Source organism: Haliaeetus albicilla, chromosome 10 (assembly GCF_947461875.1).
Source record: "Haliaeetus albicilla chromosome 10, bHalAlb1.1, whole genome shotgun sequence".
NCBI lineage: Eukaryota > Metazoa > Chordata > Aves > Accipitriformes > Accipitridae > Haliaeetus > Haliaeetus albicilla.
In genome coordinates this window covers 2,347,481-2,359,895 of record NC_091492.1, presented here as the reverse complement: position 1 = coordinate 2,359,895, position 12,415 = coordinate 2,347,481, and the positions used below count along the sequence as shown (strand labels likewise).

Sequence of the window (12,415 nt, the reverse complement as noted above, 5' to 3'; positions counted from 1 at the left end):
ATATTTCTTAAATGTCAGGTTACTGGCTTCAACTTGAGAAAAATAAATAAGGGAGGAAACTAATTCAGTAACCAGGAATTCATTTGCAAAATTGGGAAAGTATCATCTGCAGTACCATAACATGTAGTACACGACTTAGTCAAACAAACTGACACTCTGTTAGGATTCATTTTCATTTTATGACTTTAAATTAGAAAAAGCATGTTTGCATCATTGCAAAGGCTGGTGTGAAAGAAGCACCAATTCCCAAGCTCTTCTCCAGGGTATTGGAAACATTTGTCCACTTAGTGCCTTGACTAAAGGGAAAGCACATGTGTAAGTTACATTACTGAGCAGGCTTCTGATGGAGAAGCTAAGTAGAAATGATACGGCTTCACATGGAGAGAAGTATATATAACTGATGTCTTATCTGTGAACTTTGATGGAAATCAGAAGATGATGATTTGTGTTAGTCTAACGTTATTAAATTTGTCAAAAATATTATAGTTTTAAAAATGACAGTGGGTATATGTAAGAACATCCACTTTAATGAAAGAAATCAATCATTTTTCCTAATTGCTTTTGTTTGAGAACTATTGTCTGAAAATGTTTTTGACATGAAACATAAGATTTTCTGAGGTGGAGCGTGATATATAGCTTATAATATACATCTGCTTTTAGTTTTGGTCATCATTGGAACACACTGAGCAGTTTACAGTGACGCTATCTTTTTCAGTGCGAATAATTTAAATGAAGTAGATAAAGCTTCTATTATTTTGGATTCTTTTTACATGAACTTTACTACTAGATAAAAGCCAAGATTAGAGATACAGTTGGGTATTTTAATTCTCTTCCTACCGATATCCTGTAACCTTTTGTATGGGTATTTTGAGAAGCCCAGGTGTTCTTGTCATATGTTTTTCATTCTAAACCCCAGCCATTTCATATGTTTCTTTCTACACTAAATTCTGGAGTACATATTCCCTTTACAAACATATATACCTTACTATAATACGAATTGGACTCCTTGTGTTTGCGTACCTTACAGCTATCTGTCATTTCTGTCTATCTTGAGGTTTGGGTGGAAAAGCAAAACCAAAGACAACAGGCACTTGGAAGTTCTGAATTCCTTTCCTGTCTATGCAAATCAGAGAGCATCTTCCCTTAGGTCGTGGGTGTGTTAAGGGGAAAACCCTGAGTGTTTGAATCTGCTCTTTAACTTCTGTCAAGTTTACACTTTTTCTTATCCTTCCTGGGATTTTTTTCTTGAACTATGCCCACAGTGTTATTTTTTGTGCAAGAAAGAAACTTATTAATGTAATTCAGGTAGTTCTCAGGAGTACTGCTTTCTTATTTAAGTATGTTTTAATTGACAAGTACTGGCTTATAACTTTCTCCAGCTTCTGATTTATAGTTCAGGCACAGTTACAGTTAACTCCTCGCTGTGGTTGTTCCTACCATTCTTCTGCTTTTCTTTTGAAGCCATTATGTCCTTCTGATACTGATTGATATAAATTGAGCTGATGACATCATTTCATAATTAAAGTGCAGGAGGTAGTATATTCATTTTCTTTTCCTTGGGACTTTTCCTGAACACTGCAATACTAGAACTCTTCTGTTCCTCTGGGTATAAAAGGCTCATGCCGTCGTCGCATGTGCTTTTTTTTCCCATCCATATTTCTCCAACTTAATAGGATCCTGCAGTGTACGGTAGGAGCAGTGTTTTGTTACCCTAGCAACAAGAGCCAAACTTTCAGATGTTATTTTGCTAGTATTTAAAAAAAAAAATCACTGCCAGTTATGATGTAAACATTTGCAGTTCCCCCCAAATGTCTTTTCTTTTCAGAATCAAAGTAAAGTCACCGTTCCGAGGGGAAACTGATAAATTGTTTTAGACGTTTTTAAGCAAAATAACAGATGTGTGTGATTTCTGGTAGATCCTCAGTGATCTGGTCTTACTATTTTTAAGTGGCATATTTACTGCTAGCCTCATTGGAGGAGATGTACCCTCTCATCAGCACTAAGAGTCCAAATTCTAGTTTTAAGTTATTTATGAAAAGATTGAATAGTACTTCTGCTGAAATTGCCTGAAGACTTTAGCAGAATTTCATAGTAATTTCGTATCTTGACCTTTTGTTTTAAGCACAACTAATCCCATCAGGAATTTGGGACTGGAGGATGAGACCAGCAGGGTGACATTTAAAGCCATGTTTGCATTTATTAGACTAGCAGGGACTTGTCACATAAAAATGTAAAGGAAGACAGTCCTTTAGGACTGACTTATCCTCTCCCTCTTGGCTAGGTTATGTCACAACAAAAAATTTCCCACCAGCCAGATGCTCTGTGAGTCACCATTTGTTATTCACTTGAATAACCTTTATCAGTGCTGGTCAGTCGAAGGGAGTCTGGGTCACTCATGTATGACTTGTTTCTTGAGCTTTTGCACTCAGCAGCTACAGCTTAGTAAGATTTCTTTGACACTGTAGTATTTTTCTCTCAACTATCCAGCCATTTCTTAATAGCACTCAGTTGTACATTGAATAAAACCCAAAAATAACATTCTGTTGGAAAAAAACCATTTAAGCCAGAGGCTTCTTTAGTATTGCTCAAAATAGTGAATTATCGTAGAGAGATTTAATTGTCCAGTCTTGAAAAATCTTTCTTGTGGAAGTAGTTCCATCAATTTTACCGTACTTACTGCTAACAATAAGCCATTTCATCACAAAATGTTGCAATTGTGTAGATTTGAATAATATTTACTGTTCTTAGATTGAATTAACTCAAAAGACTTTGCAAGCTATAACAAAATGTCAAAGCCTGAGCTGAGCTGAAATGCTTAATTATATATTTCTGTCTTCTTTTCTTTCTTGCCAAAAGGTGATTGGGACATACGAAATAACTTTTGATGGGTTGATTACCTGGCAGTCACAACTCCATATGCATGCATATAGCTTGTATGACGTAAAACGTTGGCTCACCAGAAAAGAGATTCAGAAAAGAGAGTGATCAACCAGAGCCTTCCCTTCAGAGAAGGTGGGCATGAAATACTGAAACTACCTAATTTAGGGAACTCTGGCAGGTGCAGGTACATCAAACTACCTTTTGTGTAACAACTGAAATTAAATTGTAGGTTGCTGTTTGGGAAGTGCCACATCTGAAAAGAGCTGTCAGTTAACCACAAAGTTGTTTTGAGAAGTTTCCCTTGGTGGGCGATGTACTGAGAGTATCTTCGTACAAAAGATGAGTCAGATGTACGATAGAGATTTCCTTACAAGCCGCATACTTCCAAATAGCCTCTTTAATTTGATACAGTGAATTTAGATGAAGTAACTCTTCTTTCCATGACCAAGTAATTTTTACTGAAATTACATCTGCAGTTGAACTGCCAATAAATTATAATTAAGTTTTGCATATGTGCTAGTTTAAACTGTATTTTCAGTGGAAGTCTGTGTTTTGTTTTGGTGGATTTTACATCATTTTATAGGGCCTGAGCCCATCTCTACTTGAAGTCAAAGGAAGGACCCCACTTGGCTTCCATGGGATGTGACCCCAAAGCATCTTGAGACAATACCTCTTTCGTGGCTTTGCTGGTAGATACATTACTGTCCATCTGCTTGCGATACTGAGTTAAAATAAAATACTGCTGATGTAAATGTGGACTACTTACATATAGGATTTTATATAATCTCATTAGTAATTAACTTTGCATCCCTTTCAGCCAGCGTAATAGTTCTAATTACACTGATTACCCTTTTGTGCTCAATACCAACCACTCCTGAAAGGGACCCCCAGCTTGCCATGTAAGAGTATGTGTGTTGACGCAGTGAAAGTGTGAGATACTTTTAACAGCTGCACCTTTGTCTTTAGGTGTTCACTTCAATTTAGGCAGGATGCATTTAACCTGGAGGGAGATTGTGAGCCTCATGGGTTTTTCGTACATTATGTGTTTTTAAATACTGTATGCAGAAAAAAAATGGGTCAGATTGCTTATTTTAGTTGGACTGTGTTTAGGAAAGGGTCAGAGAGACAGTGGTGGTGAGAGCAGGTGCTTTTTTTAAAAACAAGACAACGTGAACTGTATTAATTTTCCGTGCCTTATATTTCCCCCATCTATTTACCAAATTAGATGGGAACACTTTTCAAAGATGCCAGAATATTTTTTTGTAAATTTATTTATTGATTTATTATTAATACCCCCAAATCCCAAACAAACAAACAAAAAGCTTGTACAGGGAATGTTAATAAAAATCATGGACCTCCGCCACGCTTTCCCCTTCAAAACTTCACGCAGTTCTGTGCATCTCATTTTTCTTTGCTCAGGGCCTATAACAGCATTCCACCGGTGGCTGCTGCTCTCCATAAACCCATAGTGCTGGAAAGTCTTGGTGGCTTTACTGAATAGAGTTAGTCTTCAGAGGCAGAGGCTTGCTCCTGGGGCTCGCTGAGCCTTGCTCTCCTTGGGGATCGCTGAAATGGAGATCTTAGGAAGCGAGGTGGTGTGTTGTGAGAGGGCTTTTGAAGATGCAGATGGTTTAAATACGCTGAGCCACGATTTGCCGTCACTTATCTAGCTCAATCCAACTGCAGTAGCCAGAAAGACGGACATTTTTGTGAAGTTTGTTTAAGTAACCACAATAACTGCAGTTTGTGTTCATGCATTTCTCCAGGTTTTGTACGGGCGCGCTAGGGGAATCTCAGAGTAGACATTACTGAGTAGATCTGTGCTGTGGTATATACTAAAAGTAAAAGCAGATGAGATGGTTTATTATTTGTTATGCAAGGAAATAATACCGCTGATAAAAACGTACTCTGGAATTATTCTTTTCATTTTTCCACACTCGCTAGAGCTGAAATCAGTTTCACTTTTCATGCCTTTTAGTTTGGGGAATTTAAAGGAGGTGCTCTCAGTTATATGACTCTGTAGGGGTGTTAGTTAATGAAGTTTTGACAGATTTAAGGTCACATTTTGCATGGTTCAATTCAGCACACTTAGAAATACACAGCAGGGAGAGTTCCTCTCTCTGTGAACTGCTATATGTTAGACTTTTATATATGCTGAATTTATTTTTGTATTGGCACATTTTATGTAGGAAATAAATAGCAAATTTAGGTACAGGTTGTTGTTGGAGTAAGGAATGACTCTAAGTAAAGCTTTATGAACTAGATCATTAACTTCAGAACGATAACCTAATCTTTAAGAGCAGTGGATCCTTTTTATATTGTTTCCAGTTACCTTAGATCAAACATACTTTTATTTTAAAAGAAACATATTGGGACATTAATGGGAATATATTACCTTAACATTACCATAGCTCTTGCAGCGTAATTTTCTCCAAAACCCTCGTCATACAACAGTGCTATATTTGAGGGCAGGTGAGTGGAGCAATTTGATTTGTGGTGATGCAAACTGCCAACAGGATACATGATTTGAGGACTCTGACTTTGGTAGTTGCTTCGTTACCGCTGGGTCTCTCAGATTGCCCCCCCGCCTCTCTTTTCTTCTCTGCATAGCCCAGTCCATACCTGGCATCTTGCTCAAGTGGAAAGGAGACATCCTAGCCGAGTCTTTTCTTTGGCATCAGTTGTCTAGGCACAGACATTATGAGGAGTGTGTTTTTAATTCAATAAATATGCCCAGTTTAGAGGAAGTGTTTAGAAGGTAATTAGTAAAGAATTAACACGTTAGCGTACTTAATGTGACTTAGCATTATTTTATTAAAAATGGGCTTGTTTTTGTCAGCTTGATTGACAGTATACTTATTTGCTTTATATTTCCAACATGCTGTTCTGATCATTTAAAAATGTAGCCCTCTAGCAAATGATTGAAGCCAGTATTAAATTTATTCAGAAGAATTTAGTTGATATATTGCTAAAAGTAATTTTAAGCCTTCCAATTTGTATTTTCTGGTGTTTTCCCACAAATATATTTGACTAATGCTATTCAGTATTTTAATCAGAGATATGAAAGAAAATGAATAATTAGTGATATGTAAATGGCAGTGTAATGAAAGTAACAAGTCATTTTTACACTCTGACCTAGATTACTAGATATGATTGACTCAACCTGCCTTTTAATAAAGCTAGATGCAGAATAATGTATTTTTCTAAGAACAAATATTCCAGAATTATTTTTTTATACTGGTGACCATTTGGTGGCCTGCCTGATAGGATAAAATATTGTCTTTCACCTCCCAAACCTTTTCCTGCAGGGACTAATGAGAAGACACAGAAGATGGTACGGTATGTTAGATGGTCCATGCTATTCTGTCAATTGAAATATTTAAAATAAAGATGGGATGGCCTCTAAAAGATGTTGTATTTCAAAAAGCAGCTATGGTTTTCGTGGAGATTGCTTTGTGTAAGGGTCTTTAATTTATGTCATGTAAGACAAACTAGACAATGATCAGCCCTTCGTAACAGTAAAAGAGAAAAACCTGTGAATTTCTGGAAACTCTATGGTGGCTGGATATGAAACATGTTATTGGAGTATTTGTTATGGCCTAGAGGCTTTTTTTTCTCTTGTGGTGATGCTGGTAATAATGAAATGATAATCAGAACAAGTTCAGCTTGAAAAATAAGAAATTAATATATGTAATTATTTTGGAAAAAATGTGAGTGGTATGTATTTTGGCTTTTTCCTTTACTTTAGTGTGATCTTAGTAGTTTGAAGTCAGACATAGAGCAGCCATAAAAATGCACCTTAAAAAGAAGAGTGGCCTCATATTTTGGAGGCTTCTGCTTAAAAAAGCATTGCCAATAAATGATCTAAAGGGCGGGTTACATCTTCCATGTGTTTACTCGCACCTCTATATGCTTCTCATCACTAGTTACTGAGAGAGAAAAGCTGCAGATATTCTCTGGAACACTGTGAGTCATCTGTCTTCCTTATCTTTTTGGAGGAGGAACTTCCAGTCTTTTATTGCTGTTAATATTTTGAAAAGTTTGGAAGATAAAACTTAGTCCTTAAAACTGTCTTGTAATTCTATCAAAATACTTACTGCTTAATTTTAAATACAGCGTAGAAAGTATGCAGCAGTATGTAGTGATCCTCGGTCCATATTGTCAGCTGTGTATTTGTTCTGGAGAATTACAAATTGAATGTGAATTTATTTCTCCAGAAAGATAACACATTATCAGGCTATATGCATTCTTGCTTTATATACATATGGGATAGATAAGTACAGCGCAAGGATTACAGTGGTTTTCAATGAGTACTGCTTAATCTTAGCATGAAGAGGACTGCTGCTTTGAGAACAGTTAGGTCAGTCTGTCCTTCGCTGCCACTCCTTTTCGTCACGTTAATACTTCAGTTTTATTGGAACTGGATTGTAAAATCACCAGAATAACTTGATATCAGCCACCATCAGATACGAGCTTTTCACTACACTTGACCTTGGTTAGATTGAACCCATGGCTTAAAGAGGAAGGAGTGTAAAGTAGATCATGTTACCGATTTTCCTTTATACTTTAGTATCCTCCATACTGGACTTGTTTCCTAGTGTTGGGTCTTGCTCTGCTTCATCAAGTGAAATTAAGAACTACAAAAGACAATCTTATGGAAGATGATCATGGTTGGTTTTTTTTTTCCTACAGCTCCATTCTTTTGGCATTCTGCATTGCCTGTTCCAGATTCCATAGTAAATGCCAAGGTGATGGAGACCTCGATTAGTCTAAGCCTCTGATGTTTTCAAGGAACTCATTAATTTCTGATACTAAGAAGTTTTGAGTTCTGCACCTACATATATAGTTTAGTTGCCCCAGGTAAACTGATCTGTAAGCCTGTAAATCCACTAAATAAATTTTTTGTTGGCATGAAACATAGTGGATGTTTTTAGTCTTAAGACTCCATGAAGAAAACGTAAAGACTGAAGGGAATCAGCTAGAGGGAGTTATCTTTTTTAAGTGAACATGTTTGTCAGCAGAGCTTCTTACCATTTGAAGGAGCCGTGTTTGCTGTTTGAATGTATTCATGCAATTTTGCCATCAATGATGAATGACAGTGTAGGAAGGTGATAGGCAGGTATTTTCTTAATTTTTGGATTGTAGGAATCATCTAAACTCATGACCATCCTTCCACTTTTGGGCCCAAACTGTCCTTTTTGTCAATGTTTTAGCTAGAGCGTGTCACTGAAATTTTTTCCTTTTTCCTGTGCACAACTCATTTCTTCTGTGCAACATTTGCTGAAATGGTTACTTGCTGGCTATAAGTGTTACAGGATTTTCAGATGTGAACCTTCTATAAACAACCACTCTTTCAGTGATTCAAAACCTCATTTTTTTAAAGAAACGTCATCTTTTATTGCATTCCTGCAGTAGAAATGGGAAGAAATGATGGAAAAAAGACACCAAAATCCCAATGTGTCTTGGTTTTGAGCTTTTTATAGGTAGGCAAACATATGTGCTTGCCTAGATTAATAAAAAAGCTCACAACAACAGTAGCAAGAATGTGTTTTAGAAGGCTCAATCTGGCAAGGACCAGACTGAGGAATTGGCTTTTTTGGTAAACAAACTTCAGCTGTCCCAAAACAGTTACCTATTTTTGAAGGTTGGGGTCTAGAGAAAAGTTTTAAGTTACGGGCTTCTAGAAGAATAATTCTCTGTGATAAGTGAAATCAGCAGATGATGTGATATGAATTGAACCATGGTTGGAAACTATGCTTGAATAATTTTGGAAGAAACTGAAGGAAAACCTATTACATTTTAATTTTTTTTTATTTTATTTTACTTTATTTTATTTCCTGCCCTGGCAGTTGAATGTTAAATGGGAACTATTAGTTATGGGCTAAAATGGTCTTTAAATGGAAAGGAAGGGAGCAGAGAAAGTAGCTGGTTTTCATTATTAATTCTAATTTTATTATTACGTTTTCTATGGCAAGCATCTCACTGAAGAAGGGATGAAAAATAGAAATCCATGACCTTCAGGCTTAATAGCTTGCACATCCCAAATCATCAAGATTTTGAAGAGAGAACGATAAGAGGAAAAAAAGTGGAGATGGGAGGGAAAAAACCCAAAGAGAAAGGGAAGGATTCAGGTCAGTGGGATAGCACTGCAAGGGTCTGTGCTTCTGCTACAATTCTGATCAGAAAGCCTGGGTTTGTGTTAATATTGCTATAAGGAGGGACAGAGAATGTACAGACGGGCATAATATGCTTTGAGTGGGTAGGAGGGAGCTGTCTGTCCCTTCGCTCATTTTATCAAATCCGTCAGCTCTTGTATCTCTCATTGAAAGCTTATAGAGCTTTAAGGAAAGTAAATGTTTGGTCAACGAGTCTGTGGTTCTGTATTCATGAACAATGCCAAGAGTTCACACTTCATTTTAAAAATCCGAACAAAATACTTTTCCTTCTGGTATTTCTAGGACCATTTAAAATCAAAACTAATAGAAATGCATTTATATATCTGTCTGAAAGTGTTAGGGAACATTTTCTTATTCTGAAACGTGACGGGAATAGTGAGAGAAGGGGCTCTTTCATGCTTGCTTTTTAATTTAGGCAAGTTGTCTTCACCAGGGTCACCATGCAATGTGGTAATCTTGGAGGCAGCAAGGTTTGGGATGTGGAGGCTTGCAAAGATCGGGCCAGATCACAAAATGTGCTTGAGAGCATTGGTAGCTTCAAAGCATTCTCAAAGACATACATCTCAAAGATATTCTCAAATATCTTACAGACATTTCCTAAAGTATTCTGATTTTTTTCTTGATACACATTTTTCACTAGGTTTTCTATTTGGGGAAAGCATGTATTTGTGGTTGTAACTGCAAGCTGAAAGAACAGAAGAATTTAGCGAGCTGCTCTGTTCCAGCTGTGCAATTGCTTATGCTTGCAGTGGAAATAATTGTGCAATGTAAAGAGTGGGCTCTGGCTCTGCGAGAGCTAAAGGTCCTGTCACTGTCAAGACAACTTTTTACTGCTGACAGCAAGCAATAATAGATGACCAAATGTACTTTTCCTAAATACTCCACTGAATTATTTAAAAAAAAAAAACACACAACATTTTTTGGTCTGCTTGTTAATTTTAAAGGCACTCTTTTTTTGGGATTGTTTTCAGCCTTGACTTGAACTCTCACTAGCCTGCGTTAGCTTGAGCGACGTTCCATGTTAGATACTTCTGTGCTTTTGTGCCTAAGTGAAAGGTGACTTTGAGCGTCTTGTTCTGTGTGTGTAAGAGCATGAATTAATCCCTTTAGTTAGAGTGAAGTTTATTATTTTTCAGTTTAACCATATTCTGTTACCTGTTTTGGACCAGTAAAGCAGGATGTTAGAGAAGCCCAGTGGAATTGGGAAGAGAAGTTCATTTTCAGGGTGGATTGTTTATTTTTTTGGTACAATTCCTCTACTTTAAGGTCAAGGGCAGGTAAGAATTACAAAGTTAAAGTGTTGGTTTGGAAGTCGAGTGAGCAGGCAAAGAAAAGCCATATATTTGCACCTGCCCCATTTGCGAAAGGCTCTGCTACCCAGCTCTTCCGTAAATCCCATGTTACGTAAAGCTGCTGATCCTTTCGTGTCTTTAATTTTTGCAGCCTCGCTATAGTTTCATATAAAACTTGTGACACTTAACAAACAGAACAGAACTATTAGGTGAGGCTGATTGAAATTATAGGGCTGAAGTTAAATCCTGTTTTTATCTGGGGAAGCATGGTCATACTGATTAGAAAGTCTGTTTAAGCCACTTGAATCCACTCTATGGACTCTATCCTTTATTATGTTTGTTTGTATCTGTCTTTCTATCAACATGTATTTTGAGAAAATTTCTTCCCCTGCGACCTTTCTCCCCTATGTTAAAGGAAATGGGGATATCTGTTTTTATAAGAGACTGTGAATACTGTGGAAGAAAAAGATTTTGCAAATGCAAGCAAAAGCCAAGGACCATAATCAAACTTGCCACTCTATTTGCCCGAGTTGGGCTCTTACGGAACAAAATATTTATCAGTAATGCTGTTTGTCAGAAGTAGAAAGGGTGACATCAGTCATAGTTCTTCAGTTAGCACATTTTTAAGCTAAGACAGAAATATAATAAATTTATCAGTCTTCAGTAATGCCTGAGGAAATGTAATTTATTACTGTTTTTTAATGTCAGTTCAGTTGGATTTTCCTATCTGGATACACCTGAGATTCATGATAAATTGTGTTATCTTATGAATAACATGTGATTAGTTAAGTGATATCTTTAGTAAGCTGCAGTAAGTAAGCAGCTGTCTTTGGCTCAGCAGATTAAACACAAGGTACTATGCCATTGAGTCTACAGAAACAGCTTTATTTCCAAATCCCTTAATTAAAAAAAAAAAAGGGTGGGTGGGTGGTAAAGATAAAGATGGCAATTCTCCCCTTCTACTCTCATCCATTTGTATCTTAATTTCAGAAGCTGTCCAGTAATTCAAATAGAAACTGCAAAATAATAATTTTGTTCAGGGTAAACCCTGCAGATATTAAGAAGAGCTTGTTGCTCATTCCTTCATTTAAAGTTCAGTCAGATGGTTTAATTTAAGACTGGGATCTTTTCCCTGTTCTTGCTTTTATTCTCATTTCTTCAGTGACTGATTATATAGCTAGTTGTGCCACAATAACAAGCTAGGCAATATTTAATGAAATCTAAGATGGTTATTAATGTTAGCATGTATTAAGTGGAAAACATGAAAAAATCTTTTTTAGCATTAGATTGTTCTTTTAGTTTTCAAAGTCCAGACAGATTTTTTTTTTTTTAAAGTGATTTTAAACACGTATTAAGTAGACTGTGCATGAGGGACGAATGGATAAAGAGAAGCCTAAAGAAGCAAAATGGTTCTTAGTTTTGAAAAATGGCCTTTTCCTGGCTTCCAAGTATCCTAACATGTTTTCTAGCTATAGGGAGAAATATGAAGGCAGTAATTGGTAGCAAGTAAACATACCAGTGTGACATTCAGTTTAGAGCCAATCACCTGGTTTGCAAAACCCAAATAGTTTGGCATAATGCTAGTGGAAATGAATCTGCCTTTAATAATCTTCCATTATTGAATACTGAAGCCTGGAGTCCTTGGGATCTGCACAAACAGGACGTGACAAAGAGGAAAACCTATACTAACTGCGATTTTTATAATGTTTGATGTCTTATCTCTCCAATTTATCGATCTGATGTTTTTCAAACTATGCAACTGGAAACCAAGCGCAGTGTATGTAGCTGTCGCTGCTATAGTCGTGAATTGGGATTGGAGTATTTTTAAGCTTAACTGAGTTGGTTTTAATCTGGCTAGTTGCAGGGAATGGAGCAGCAGCAGTCAATCTGTGACCTTGTCAATGGAAATTCATAAATACCTGGGTTTGTCAGCCCCTGCTGATGTTGGCATGTTGTCCGTTTTACCTCTGTGAAAACCAGCTCAGCTTCTTCATTACATCCTATAAAAATGCTTCCCACTTCTTTGTGAATGAAAGCTTAATTATAAATAGTTTATCAAGCAGGAAG

At 36.7% G+C, this 12,415-nt stretch overlaps 1 protein-coding gene across 3 annotated transcripts in view; it reads left to right on the top strand.

Annotated features, from left to right (window-relative positions):
* Positions 1–12,415, top strand: part of BANP (BTG3 associated nuclear protein) — a 154,385-nt gene that overhangs the window by 135,058 nt on the left and 6,912 nt on the right. The gene's annotated exons all lie outside the window — the stretch shown is intronic.